This window comes from Mytilus galloprovincialis, chromosome 5 (assembly GCF_965363235.1).
Source record: "Mytilus galloprovincialis chromosome 5, xbMytGall1.hap1.1, whole genome shotgun sequence".
Lineage (NCBI taxonomy): Eukaryota > Metazoa > Mollusca > Bivalvia > Mytilida > Mytilidae > Mytilus > Mytilus galloprovincialis.
Genome location: NC_134842.1, coordinates 95,993,313 through 96,007,952, shown reverse-complemented (window position 1 = coordinate 96,007,952; position 14,640 = coordinate 95,993,313). Strand labels below are relative to the sequence as shown.

The 14,640-nt window shown below is 29.7% G+C and overlaps 1 protein-coding gene across 1 annotated transcript in view; it reads right to left on the bottom strand.

Annotated features, from left to right (window-relative positions):
• LOC143076802 (uncharacterized) overlaps nt 1-14,640 on the bottom strand; it is a 493,545-nt gene that overhangs the window by 355,999 nt on the left and 122,906 nt on the right. The window lies entirely within an intron of this gene.

The window sequence follows — 14,640 nt, the reverse complement described above, 5'->3', positions numbered from 1 at the left end:
GTTATGCCGTTGTCTTTTATATGTTGCTTTGTGGTATTGGTTTTGCTTTTTGTTTAAGGCCAATCTATGACATAGTTATGAAATCTTCTATGTCCTATGGTCTCTGTTGAACAGTTGAGTCAGTGACAATCATAACACAACTTTATATTTTTCATGTACAGTTTCCCAGTATCTGATATCGATCCGGCTTTAATTTGGAATGACTATTTTAGTATTTTCTATAATTTTAGTTTTTCCTTTTTTTGCCTGTTTGTATACTGTTTACCAACTACCTTTACCACCGATTTGCGCGACTTTTGCAAGCAGAGAATAATTAATGACAGCCTATTAAGGTGTGATTATATGAACATTTCACAAAAAAGTGGTGAAATCCCTTGCAAAGTCTGCGATTTTTTTTTCTTCAAAAAGTATAAATTGCTTACTATAAAGATCGTTTCGAGTTGATTAACAGCGTTATTTAGAAATGTTTTGTTAATATCATACTCTAAACATTCATGGCTTTAAGAAGATAGGAAAGTTGTCACTACTTACTATACACAAACAAGACTGCTATGTCTTCCAAAGGCTTTTCTAAAAACGAGTGGTATGCTGTACACTTTATGCGTTTCATATGAAATATTGTAGAAGCATTGAGTTGAAAAGTTAGGACGGAATTACTCCCATTTATAACATCGGTTCCATTAATGTTCAGCACAAGTTGTGCTCTCGGTATTCCATTGCTTACAATGCATGTGATATCACTGTTTCGTCCTTCTAATAATTTAATGGTATTTAATTGTTTTATTTACAATTTCGATATTTGACGGCGGTACTGCAACAAAGATAAGAAATGTCTAAATATTTAAACGTTTTTAATGTTTTATAATTAAATTTTTTTGGCACCCACCTTCTTTTACCAGGTGTCATAAGTTTATATTCAATAAGTAAACATACGTATGTTTTACCAATCCTTGCTTATACTTCAACATCATGTTAATCCCTATGTTATGTGTCGTCAAATGAGGACACCTGGTTTAGAATCTCCTTTAAATTTTCACATATTCTAGTTTCTATGTCAACAACATATATTTCAATGTTTTAGCCATTAAATTGTCTTTACTGAAGCAGAGGTTACAAGTTTTATAACCTTGTCAAGTAAAAAGGAACCTGATGAGACAAATTGTATGGAGAGGCAACATGGATAAAACAGGTATAAGTGTTAAAACCAAAAGTACTTAAGCAGGATAGTAACATTGCAATTAAGTTAGATTAGTTGTAATCTAAACTCATTCTAATTTAGATAAATACAACTATAGTTTGATAAAAAATAATGTTTTTTATTAATTGGTAATTTGCAGACAAAATGTATTGACAGTCCTAGTTATTTCAAGTTATCATTTTCGATGGATTTTCAGATCTAGTGGTCAATTTACTTTTATTCTTCTTTTTTTTTTTTTAAAGAAAACTAGTCAAAAAGACTGCATGTAAAATGTTCATCAAATTATAATTACTATATGCAATGTTACATACTTGCCAAAATTGCACTTATGTCTTGTGCAAAAGCTACTTGTTCTGTGATTCCCTGGCATCTGTATAACCCTTGATCATTCGTGGTAAAATTATCAATAACGAGGTTATATTGCCCAACACTATGGTTGCCGATAATTGCTAGTTTTGAATGATCTGTGGACACTATCAGATGGTTACTGCTTATTAACTTCAACTTTCTACCTTTCATCCAAATAAGAGGAAAACCAATAGACGTGAAAGGACACTGCAGGACCGCTTTTGAACCTTCCTTAAAATACTTTTTAATGATTGAACCTTGATTGAAAGAAACTGAAAATATCCAAACAAAAAAAAAAAAAAAAAATTTAAATGAAAACAAATAAAGAAAATTAAAAATTAAACCGTACAAACCTTGTTCAATAAAAACATTTAAGAAGTGTCAAATTATTTATCAGTGTGCTAGTAACATTTAACATTTTATCTATACCACTTAAATAACGAGGTCGAACTTGTTATACGCATGACGTAAAATATATACTCCTAAGATGACGAGGTATAATTTGTTCGCCAGCATGCCTTAAACGAATATAAGGGTTATTTCTATGTATATACTCAACAAAATGTTTGATTGAATCATGTGATGAATCACCATTATTAAACTGTGTTTTCAGATATATCATATTGACAGGCAGGCACGCACGCAAAATCAAAACCGGAACTATCTGAATCCACATAAACCAGGAACATATATATTAATACTGTTCCCAGTATAAACTCCAGGTAAGTTTTCATTTTTTATTAAACGCAACCTTTTTTTTCATGTGGTGATTTGTTATTACAAGAAAGCTTGCAATGGTCACATGTCTGTTGAGTTAGTGGTGGGCATGTAAGATCAGTCCACGGATCCAAAAAAGGTAATGTTTGCTGAAGCTGATGTCCTGACTTAGTACACCCATTTACCTGCCTATAATCCTAGTATATTAACAACACATATAAAAGGCAAATAAAAGATGACATGTGCAGTTTACTTACACAAATAAGAGGAGAGAAGCATGAAAACTAAGATGAAGAATGAAAGACCAAATTGATTGTCATATTGCGCCATATTTGTCAACACATCATGTTAAGTCCGTGTTCTACAATGAAAAAGTTTTGTGTTTAATGTATTAAATAAATTCTAGAAACTTATATCGTATGAACCCTGAATTTCCGATAGTTTTGTTCAATAGAATTAAAATATGTTTTGTTCCATTTTAGCAGTATCATTAAGCATTACTATCATCTCAATATGATATTAGTAGCATAAATAGATAAATAAATGTTTGCACCTGTCCTAAGTCAGGAATCTGATGTTCAGTAGTTGTCGTCTGTTTATGTAGTTCATACGTGTTTCTTGTTTCCTGTTTTTACATAGATTAGACCTATGGTTTTCCCGTTTGATTAGATTTACACTAGTAGTTTTTTGGGGCCCTTTATAGTTTGCTGTTCAGTGTAAGCCAAAACTCCGTTTTGAAGGCTGTAATTTGACCTATAATGATTTACTTCTATAAATTGTTACTTGGATGGAAAGTTGTCTCATTGGCAATCATTACACATTTTCCTATATTTACATGCTATACAAATCAGTCAATATAGATGAAATAGTTTATTTAATTCTAATAAGAGTAATTGCCATTACATGACCATCTTTTTTTTTATCAATTTTTGATTGATTAAAAATCATTGTTTGTTTAATATTTCTATTTAAAATACTTCATGCGAATTATAGACGAGTACAAATTAACGGTATGTTGTACACATTTAGTTGACTGGGACAAAGAAAGAGAAATGACGGTCTAAGGTCAACCATATTTCTTTATCCAAGTCAAATCGCAAGTTATCAATTTTAGTGTTTTAAATCACAAAACTTACCAGAAACACATGATTGTAATATAGTATGACTGAAGACAAAATGAATACCTCATTTCAAAATATATTAACTATAATAGACCAGGGACTAATTGCTATGATACTTCTAAATGTTTTTTTTTTACCCGTTATGTCGTCATTAGGAACAAGGTTTAAAAATTATATAACTTAAATGTAATGATCTGACGTTACACTTGTTGTGTCCTTTCCCATATCAATCGAGCTTAAAGAAAAATTTAAAGTTAAATTATTAAATCTCAATCCGATAACGCAATAAGTACCAGGAATTTAAAAAAGTTACGAATAGGGACATCAATACAATTTCAAAAGCAAAATCTAATACCACCATCATAATATTTTAGTTTCTCGCGTCCTAGTTAATATTTTGGCCCTATTTTCTTCTTTATACGTAACAGGGTGACATCTTTGTCGCCACAATATATTTTTCTAATTGAGCTCGAAAAATGTGTATTCAACATTGTTAATGGTATACGTAAAAATCAAACACAAAAATACTTAAGTAATTATATAGTTAAATGTATCATTTGGTTTTGTTTACCCTGGACGAATAAAAATCTTTAATCGCAGAAAGAATATGTCTATTTCTTAGACTAAAGATTGCCTTTCATATGTATATGTCAAATTAGAGTCGACAACTATTCCTATTAAGAAAAGTTTTTATTTATTCATGAGTGGTGTTTTAATGGAACTTGTGTACAAAGTTGTAACTATGTGTGTCGTCAAATTTATAATGTCTTTTCAAAATAAAAACTAACGTGTATTATATGTAGTTTGCAAAAGAAAAAGAAAAAAGAGAGAAACAACGACTTTAGTTTTTAGAATGCGTCAAACTGTTTAGCATTGTATGAAAAAGACGTTACAGGTAGAAATACTAATACGTGAAAAGTGTAAAAAATATAACCTTTGTTTGACAAAAGGGGGTTAAATAATACAACGAACACAGAAGAATTTGAATGTAATAAAGTTAATGTTAGGTGTATGGAAGTAAACTTTTTTTCTTCAAACAAATAAATTAATTCTTATTTAAGGTGGTAAATATATAGTAGTGAGACTATATATTACGCAGAATAAATAGTAAACATTGAATTATAGAAATGCATTACAAATTCCGTTAACGGGTCAAATTAACACGAACCAACGATTTGAGAGAACTCACAATTACTGAAAGCTAGTAAAACGCAATACAACCCCAATTTATAATAATAAGTCATACATCGGACATAGATTAGGTTAGTCAATTTTAACGAGATTTCATCGACTTTCATATTGTAAACAGTGCACATATTACGTGCAGATATAATATGCACATTGGCCTTAAAAGACACCCGGTAAAGGTAAGAAAACAAAAATACAATAATTCATTAATACATTTTCTATACAAAATTGGTGAACATATACCATCAAATACATTTCATACTTTATGTATAGATGTATAGGTCTTTTGTAACAATGAGCTAACATGTATAAAAATAAGGAGATGGGACATAATTACTAATGCGACAACTATATAACAGTACTAGTGACGAAACAATGTGGTTGCAAGGAACTTTTGTTAATAGAACGGCTTTCGACAAAGATCAAACCCCATATTGAATAGTAAGTTATAAAGTCACTAAACTACAAACTAATAATTTTAGTGAGAAAACAAAAGACATTCATTCCATTCGTGTTATCGTACCCTGCGACAGTACCATTTTGACACTGTGTGTTTGTGTTTGTGTGAGTGTGTGTTCGTCATTGTTTCGATTGTGTTACATATAGTAAATAGGTTCAGTGATTGTGTATACCTTATCATATTCTCAATAATATTTAAGAGTTAACTGAAAGGTATTCGTTATCTCTTAAAAATAAACACCCTTATACAAAGTCCAATAATGGATCATGATATAGGATACTTTATATTATAGTTTATGACATAAGATATAATACTGCTCGTTGTTTTCATATCTAACCTATCTGCTTACAATAGTATTGACTAATATTTAACTTGTGTTTAACATTTAGACAGATTCTATGTACTTTACTTATGGACTCTGCACTACGTGACTTTTCAGTTAATTACCTCTTGCTCCATTGATTTTAGTTTGAAAGCAACATATTATAGAATATACCTTAACGCCAAAACTAACGTATCATTTCAAGCTTCTTTTTGTTGATATTTACATATATTTCTTGTATATATATATTTATTAATATATAAATATGTATGTACTGTAGTGTCAAAAGAGATGTACGAACACACAACTTAAGGTAAATATTTATTATATGATTTTGACATTTGAACTTGTCATTGATCTCACTCCCCAATTTTTTATCTTAGAATCTCATATAAAAAGGCTTTAAACTAACGATCTAAGCACATGTATATTGTTTTATTTTTATTAAATTTTTGTTCATTGTTTTATACTACTTATACTTCTAGTATTTATAAAGTATTTACTCTTCAATGATCTTCATAGATAACGATTTTTTTCATTAAACACCAAACACCATGAAATTTATAGTCAGATTTTGTATATATCATAGTTGAGCATACATATATAGAAAGCAATGTTTATTCAAAAATGATTTTTTTCCCCTGCTGAACACATATATATGTGAAAGTCGAATGAACAAGTACATACGAAATCGCAACATGCAGCACTACATGTTATAAATGCAAAAGTAGTGGTATTCGCAGAAGAAAAGATCCGACAAACTTATATATATGAAAGACTCAAGTCGACGCTCGGCTTCTAATCGACGTCCGTTTCTCAAATCAACGCCTAAATCTGATGTGACATTCTCAAATCGACGATCAATATTTTGATTCTCTTATCGACGTCCAATGTGACGTTGTGTATTGCCAAAGCGTCCAATTCATTGTAGTCGTCTTGAATCGATGTCCATAATTAATCAATAAATATTACATTAGTGGACTTTCACTTATACCTGTATATATGTTTTGTAGGGTTCGTATGCCAACTTAATTTTCAAACATTTTTGCATACTTACCATATAGATATTTTTCAATCAGAAATAGGTAACATGCATTTTCATATTTATCTTGATAAAAGTTAATCCAATCGATCTACACAATAGTGTGACATTCCTTTTCACATTAATAAATGACATGCATGTAAGTGTAAGTAAATATTTGCCTTTGGAAAGCAACCCAACGAAAAAGAAAAAACCAAACAACAACTAGGAACATTATTCAGACTTCAACAAAAGACAAAATAAAAAAGTGCAGCAAATCGCTCTGAGAGTATTATTATTCGGAATCTGAAACATAGTTTGTACACCTAGATAGAAATATATATATACCCAAGAAATTCACATTATGTTTTTATATTGTGCTGTTACACCTCTGTTCGATGTTAAATGCTCACTCACATGTTAAACCCAGACACAAAATGTATATGCCTGTAGTCCAGAGGTTGTCGTCTGTATATGTCTGCCATATTGGCCTTTCGGAATTGTTTTGTTATAAATAAGACCGTTAATTTTCTAATTTGAATTGTTTCCACTATTCATGTCGTGGCCGTTTATAGCGTTTGCAGTAGGGGTGTCTTATCATTTAATTTACTGAACTCTGATGGATAGTTGTCCTATTGGAAATCATACAACATTTCCTTATCTTTATATTATCTCTAAAATTTTAAGAATTATATCACAACATGTTTACACACTAGCATGTAATAATTTAAAAAAAAATTCATTCTTTTTAAATATATCGTGTTGGTCACAAATATTATGTGTAAAGGTTTCATCTGCTATCGGTTCAGTTATATGCTTTGCCCAAAACAGATGGCGAACAGAGAAGCTAACAATTGGACTTCGATTAGAGAATTTGGAATGTTATTTTATTTTGACGTCATATTTGGACGTCGATTTGAATATTTATTCAACACTTATTAGCGCTGACACAAATACCTGATTCTCAATGTTTCTATTTAAAACTAAAATTAAACAGTATTTGCTGTGTTACAACACCAAAAAAAAGTCGATGAAAAAGTACAGCAATCGACAAACAAAAACTTTTTTGATTCAGTTAATCTTGGTTAGTGTTCATTTATGACATTTGGTTGTTGGTGAATTAGTGTCTTGTTGACAATCATACCACATATTCGTATTGTGATATTGGTCGCAGGACACAATGCACACAGAGTTTCTACGATTTTATAGAAGCTTATATTCAAATCTTGCTGTGGAGCACCGAATATTACATGTATCTGATCTTATATTGATGGGCTAAATTGTACGAACTATAATGACAGTTGTAATCTTGGATATTTATTTGCAATAGTTATCTGATTGAGAATGACAGTCTTGGAGTTATCATATATTTAAATCTTAACATTACCAATATATCTAACTTCATTCAGCAAAAATATATATGTTAGCGAGGAAAAAGCAAAAAGGCAAAAAAAGGCAATCCAATTGGTCAAGAAGACACCGATACTCAAATCAATTGATCTTTAAAAGTTAATATTTACCTAGTTTAAGTTTAATTTGTAATCCTGATCACATGGCTAACTTGCTTTCAAAGGTTATTTTGTTGTATAAATTTTACATTGTTTTATGTTTATTGTTTTAAATCAGGACTCTGCTCATGGACTTTAAAACACGGAAATAATTCAAATATCCAATTTTGAGTATTAACTTCCTTTGAAAAATTGAACTGCATGATTTCGAATCTTTCGTACTGGTAGTGTATCATAAAAGTATCTCGAATCACAAATATATCATAATGAAAATAACCTTTAACTGAATTTTGTTACACAACATTGTTAAGACTGAAACACCTATAACCTTTTGGTTTCTATTCAGAAAAAAGGACTCAAAAGGAAAACATTGTCGTTGAAAGTACTGAAAGGGGAACTCTGTGTGATTGTATAGGATAATACCTTACATTAGGTAATTCCCCCCCCCCCGCAAAAAAAAAAACACAAACAAAATGTGAAAAGTTATCGCTCTGTTTTAAATACAATAGATGTCTTTCCTTTTTTAAGTCGATAAACACATTGGTTTTTTTGTGCATTATCATTTAGTGTATATAATATTTTTGATAATAAAAGCAAACAAAAAAAATCTGTCCCTAACCCATTTTTGGGCTAAACCTTCTGAATAGTAAAAGTTATAAATATGCTTAAGTTTTTTTTTTATTCGTTTGTTGCGTCTAGTTTTTTTCATTTTGAATTTAATTTTGCGTATGCACAGTTTAAGGCAAGACATTTTTTCTCTATTTTCATTGCAATTGCTCGTGTGCAATCCATGATTTCGATGCATAAAATGTACTCGAAAAACAACGCATATATGAGAAAAGAAAGAAACAAAATTGAACTTTAAAATCATCGCTTTAAAGAAAAGAGATGTTGTACTATAATTGCCAGTAAAACAGCTTTTCAACAAAGTTCTAATGACTAACGTAACCGTATGTCACTGAGAGCTTGCTTTGAGTATTTGCTTGGCCTCTTTAATCCACCATTTTCTACATTTGTAAATGCCTGTACCAAGACAGGAATATGACAGTTCTTGTCCATTCCCTTTTGATGCGTTTTATTATTTGATTTTGCCATGGGATTATGGACTTTTCGAATTGATTTTCCTCAAAGTTCAGTATTTTTGTGATTTTATTTTTTATTTTATAAGTTCATAAATATTTTAAGATTTTATCCATGTATAGTGAATTTAAAAAAGTAGTTATAAATAAAATTGAGAAAGAAAATGGGGAATGTGTCAAGGCGACAACAACCCAACCATAGAGCAGACAACAGCCGAAGGCCACCAATGGGTCTTCAATGTAGCGAAAACTCCCGCACCCGGGGGTCGTCCTTCAGCTGGCACCTAAACAAATATGTATACTAGTTCAGTGATAATGGACGTCATATCAAACTCCGAATTATACAAAAGAAACTAGATTAAAAATCATACATTTGCTTTAGGCTTGACATGCTTACTTTTGTAACGGTTTAAACATGTTTGCAACTGCTTGTGTTCATTTATATGAAAGTGCATGCTACTTTATGCTAAATTGGTTTTTTTTTGTGCTGCTTTGTTCAATTAGTTGGTTATTTATTTTGTTATTGTAGTACATTTTGTACAAGAAATTTGCATCCTCCTTATAAATGACCAACATACATGACATATAAAAGGAAAACATTATAAAGTGTCAAAATATGTGTCCATTGTATGGTTATGAGACAAATGTCTTTCTTTGGACAATAGTGAAAATTAAAAAAAAATTATACCCTAGGAATTACTAAAATAATTATATAACATTCAAAATAAGACTTTGATAATAGCCATAGAATTACTATACTGACTAAAACCTTGACTGAAACATACATGTTTGCAATCTTACAATTAAGGGGAGATAATATTTTGGATTATCTCTCTTTGATTGTTGAAATTTAGTTTGAGTGGGTATACATTTGTTAGGTTTTTTTTTCCATTAACCCCTTTCTTTGGAAACAGGTAATCCCAAATTTGTTTTTATTTATAAACAAAAATCAGAAAACATATCATAATATGACAATCATGATTGTTGTTACTCTTGCTTTTTTTTATTTATTTCAATTCTTATGATGTTTGCACAATGTTTTATAAAGATTTATTTATGCATGAAAGTAGATTTATATACCAACTTGTTTATTCATATATAATATTACAGCTTTGTGTTTTCATTGACAGTTGTATGAGTCAAGGTGTAATTAAAGGAATGAAAATCATAAATGGATGTTTATGCTTTATCTAAGCTATTTAAATGACTAAGGATTCATTAAAAATTTTCTCATACAACTGTCAAGGTTTAAATTCTAGAGAGAAACGGAGAGATGTATTCGAATACTTGAAATCAAAGCTCTGTCATATTTACTGTCTGCAAGACACACACTTTACTGAAAAAGATGAATCATTTATTAGAAACCAATGGGGAGGAGAATGCATTTTTAATTCTTTTGCTTCAAATCAAAGAGGAGTTGCCATTTTATTTGCAAATAATCTTGAATATAAAATAAATAAGATAAAGAAAGATGATAATGGAAATTTTCTTGGTGTAGATATTACAATTGAAGGTAAAAATATAACACTTGTTAATTTATATGGACCAAATAATGACTCACCATCTTTTTATAATAAAGTTAATGAAATAATAGAAAACTTTAATTACCAACAAGTTATTCTGACAGGAGATTTTAACTTAGTTCAAAATCAGGCATTAGATACATATATTTATCTAAATATAAATAATCCAAGAGCAAGAGAAAAAATCTTTGAACTTATTGAAACTTATGATCTAATTGATCCCTTTCGAGAATACTACCCAGACAAGAAACGATTTACATGGAGAAAAGTTAATCCTCTGAAGCAAGCTAGGCTTGATTTTTTTCTTATATCTCGGAGTTTCTATCAAAATGTAAAAGAAGTAGAAATTCAAAACAGCTATAGATCTGACCATTCACCAATAGTTCTACATTTTAAAATAAGTGATTTCAATATTGGGAAGGGTTTGTGGAAATTTAATAATAGTTTATTATATGATATAGAATATGTTAAATCTGTTAAAGAAAAAATAAAACAAGTAAAAGATCAATATGCAACTTTAGTATACAATAGAGACTCACTAGACCAGATTGATTGCTTAGATATTCAATTTACAATAAATGATCAGCTGTTCTTAGAAACATTAATGACAGAAATTAGGGGTAAAACAATTTCCTTTGCATCATATAAAAAGAAAGAAAAAAATAAATTGGAAAATGCTTTAGTAAATGAAATTCAAAAATTAGAAGAAAATATACAAACCACAGAAGCTCTTGAAGATCTCAACCAAAAGAAATCTAAATTACAAATTTTAAGACAAGAAAAAATGCGTGGTCATTATGTTCGCTCAAAAATACAATGGATAGAAGAAGGAGAAAGATCCTCAAAATATTTTCTCAACTTAGAAACTAAGAACTTTGTTAATAAAACAATTCCAAGACTAGTCAATAATGAAGGCTGTTTAATAAACAAACAAGAAAATATTTTATTGGAAGCTAAAAACTTTTATAAAAATTTATATTCAAAGAAAGATACAATAAATAGTGTTGATCTCAATAAGGAAATTCCATTTTTAGACGTTCCCAAGTTATCAAATGAAATAAGGGATACCCTTGAGGGAAAAATCTCCTATTCAGAATTAACAGCTGCTATTAAAAGAATGAAAAGTAACAAAAGCCCAGGATCTGATGGATACACCAGTGAGTTTTTTAAATTCTTTTGGATAGATTTAGGTAAATTTGTTCTTAGATCAATCAACTATGGGTATAATATGGGTGAAATGTCAGTATCCCAAAGAAGAGGGATAATTACTTGTATACCAAAGGGAGATAAACCAAGACAATATATGGAAAACTGGCGACCAATAAGTCTTTTAAACACAATATATAAACTCGGGTCTAGCTGTATAGCAGAGCGTTTGAAGTCTATTTTATCACTTCTAATAAATAATGATCAAACAGGGTTCATTCCTGGAAGATACATTGGTGAAAATACTAGACTAATTTATGATATTTTATTGTATACAGAAGAACATGATATACCTGGTATTCTCCTTCTTATTGATTTTGAAAAGGCATTTGATTCAATTTCTTGGAGTTTTATTGAAAGTGTTTTAGACTTTTTTAATTTTGGACCTTCTATTAAACATTGGATCACTACTTTTTATACCAAAACTCAATCTGCAGTAACTCAAAATTGCCATCTCTCAGACTTTTTTGAGATTCAGAGGGGCTGCCGACAAGGGGATCCCCTATCACCCTATATATTTTTACTATGCGCAGAAATACTTGGTATACTTATACGAAATAATGACAAAGTTAAAGGAATCACTATAGATGACTCAGAGTATCTCATCTCACAATATGCAGATGATACCTCTCTTATACTTGATGGATCACCCGAATCTTTGGATGCATCTCTCCGTACTCTAGATAAATATGCAGATTTATCAGGTCTTAATATAAACTTAGACAAGACCAAGGTTGTTTGGATTGGGAAGAAAAAGTTTAGCCAAGAAACTATGTGTGTTAAGTGGGGATTGGAATGGGGTTCCAGCAGATTTACACTTCTTGGGATAAATTTCTCAGTGGATATTAGTGAAATTGAAAATTTAAATTATAACCCCAGGTTGAAAGAAATTGAAAACATTATAAAAACTTGGACTAATCAAATACTCTCACCAATTGGAAAAATAACAGTGATAAAAACACTTATAATATCAAAATTAAACCATCTATTCCTGTCCATACCTAGTCCAAATAGCACAAAGCTTAAACATTTTACTGAAAAAATATATTCCTTTATTTGGGATAACAAACCAGATAAAGTCAATAGAGACACCTTATCCAAACCGCACTGTTTAGGAGGACTAAAAATGATTAATATTGAAAACTACATAAAAGGTCTTAAACTAACCTGGATAAGAAGAATAAATAGAAATAATTCAAAACTAGTAAAACTATTCCTCTTTTCAGAAAATCTGAATTTTTTGGAAATGCAATTTCTTGGTCCTTATAAAAAGTTGAATAATCCATTTTGGAAAGAAGTATTTGATGCTTGGCAAGATCTTCAAAATGTACAAAATAACTCTCAAATTAAAACATGCCCCTTATGGAAGAATGATGGAATAAAGATTGGTAACCATTCAGTATTATATAAAGATTGGACAAAAAAAGGGGTTTGGCTGATCAATGACTTGTTACAGGAAGATGGAAACTTTATGACTTTTGATCACTTTAATAATGTATACAATATTAAAACTAATTTTCTCACATATCAAGGCCTAATTTTGTCAATAAAAAAGTATTTAAAAGAATATCAAATATGTCCAAATGACTTAAAGAGAGAAAACGGTCCAGTTTTGCCCTCAGTATTAAAGGTTTTTTTTAAATCCCAGAAAGGTTCAAAAGATATGTATAATATTTTAAATGGTAAAAAGTCAAATCCTAAACAAAAATGTGAACAAAAATGGTCATTAATACTCAATGCGAACTTCAATTGGAAAAATATCAATGTATTGCCCTTTTATATTACAAAAAATTCAAAATTGCAGTGGTTTCAATACAGAATAATACATCGAATTTTAGGCACCAATGAACTTCTCCTTGAAATAAAAATTAAAGATACAAATATTTGTAGTTTTGGGTGCGGAGGGGTCGAAACAATAGAACATATATTCTGGACTTGTCCATATATATCAAAATTATGGGAAGACCTTGACTCCTGGATATTTGAGAAGACAGAAATAGAACTAACTTTAAATATTGATTTGGTTTTATTTGGTATTTTAACAAAAACCGATAAAAATGATATAAGAAACATAATACTTCTGTTAACAAAATTCTACATTTATAGAAGCAAATTAGCTATGGAACAAACCAATATAATAGCACTTAAAAATTATTTAAAGGAAAACTTATTAATAGAAAAAAATATATTCTATAAAAATAAATTACTCAGTAGGGCAGAAAACTGCTGGAACCCCTGGACTCCTTTATTATCATAAAAACAAAAAACAAAAACCAAATAGACTCCACATATAATGTATATATTTCGTATCCAAACAACCTCTGTCTTAAAATCATTATCTGCAATGTATCAAACTAAAACTACTGTGTCTATTAAATAATATATTATATATCTTCTTTTTAGTGTATATAACTATTATGCATACAAAAGTGTGTAACTTATTATGTTTATGTGCAAATAAGAAAAAAAGAAATTTAATACAAAAAAAAATATTTTTTCTAAACCTGTGCATTTGTTATACAGATAATTATGTTTGGAAATCTTAATAGTAAACTTCTTTCTTTTTGAAATTACTGACATGGTATATTTTTTTTATTTTTTTCCAAATATTGAAAATTGAATGTATAATACTAACAAATACTAAAAACTGTATAAATATGATATTTACTAATGTTAACGAGGCCGGGATAAGGTACCGGTACTTGATGTTTTAAACTAACAAATGTACAGATTTCAATAAAATATGATAAATTTAAAAAAAAAAAAAATCATACAAGATTAACGAAGGCCAGAGGATCCTGACTTGGGACTGGCGTAAAATTGCAGCGGGGTTAACATGTTTTTTGAGATCTCAACCCTCCCCTTATACCTCTAGCCAATGTAGAGAAAAACCCACTTATACTCAGTTAAACTAAGTTTAAGAGAAGTCCGAATCCGATTTTAGAATAT